The sequence below is a fragment of the Physeter macrocephalus genome, chromosome 9 (assembly GCF_002837175.3).
Source record: "Physeter macrocephalus isolate SW-GA chromosome 9, ASM283717v5, whole genome shotgun sequence".
Taxonomy (NCBI): domain Eukaryota; kingdom Metazoa; phylum Chordata; class Mammalia; order Artiodactyla; family Physeteridae; genus Physeter; species Physeter macrocephalus.
In genome coordinates, this window is record NC_041222.1 from 13243532 (window position 1) to 13244762 (window position 1231).

Consider the following 1231-nt stretch of genomic DNA (forward strand, 5'->3'; position numbering starts at 1 on the left):
ATAAAAACCATATGGTCATCTCAATAGATGCAGAAAAAACTTTCAACAAAATTCGATACCCATTTATGATAACAACTCTCCAGAAAGTGGGCATAGAGGAAACCTACCTCAACATAATAAAGGCCATATATGACAAACCCACAGCCAACATTATTCTCAATGGTGAACAACTGAAACCATTTCCTCTAAGATCAGGAACAAGACAAGTTTGCCCACTCTCACTGCTATGATTCAACTTAGCTTTGGAAGTTTTAGCCACAGCAACCAGAAAAGAAAAAGAAATAAAAGGAACCCAAATCAGAAGAGAAGTAAAACTGTCACTATTTGCAGACAACATGATTCTATACATAGAGAATCCTAAAGATGCTACCAAAAACTACTAGAGACAATCAATGAACTTGGTAAAGTAGCAGGATACAAAATAAATGCATGGAAAACTCTTGCATTCCTATACACTAATGATGAAAAATCTGAAAGAGAAATTAAGGAAACACTCCCATTTACCATTGCAATAAAAAGAATAAAGTACCTAGGAATAAACCTACCTAAGGAGACAAAAGACCTGTATGCAGAAAACTATAAGACACTGATGAAAAAAATTAAAGATGATACAAACAGGTTGAGAGATATACTATGTTCTTGGATTGGAAGAATCAACATTGTAAAAATGATGATACTACCCAAAGCAATCTGTTGATTCTATGCAATCCCTATCAAACTACCAATGGCATTTTTCACAGAACTAGAACAAAAAATTTCACAATTTGTCTCTGACAACAATGCTATGAGACTAGATATCAATTACAGAAAAAAATGTAAAAAGTACAAACACATGGCGGCTAAACAATACGCTACTAAATAACTAAGAGGGCACTGAAGAAATCAGAGAGGAAATCAGAAAATACCTAGAAACAAATAACAACGCAACGCAAAATGACACGATGACGCAAAACTTATGGGATGCAGCAAAAGCAGTTCTAAGAGGGAAGTTTACAGCAATAAAATCCTACCTCAAGAAACAAGAAACATATCAAATAAACAACCTAACCTTACACATAAAGTAATTAGAGAAAGAAGAACAAGAAAACGCCAGTTAGCAGAAGGAAAGAAATCATAAAGATCAGATCAGAAATAAATGAAAAAGAAAAGAAGGAAACAATAGCAAAGATAAGTAAGACTAAAAGCTGGCTCTTTGAGAAGATAAAAAAAATTGATAAACCATTAGCCAGAC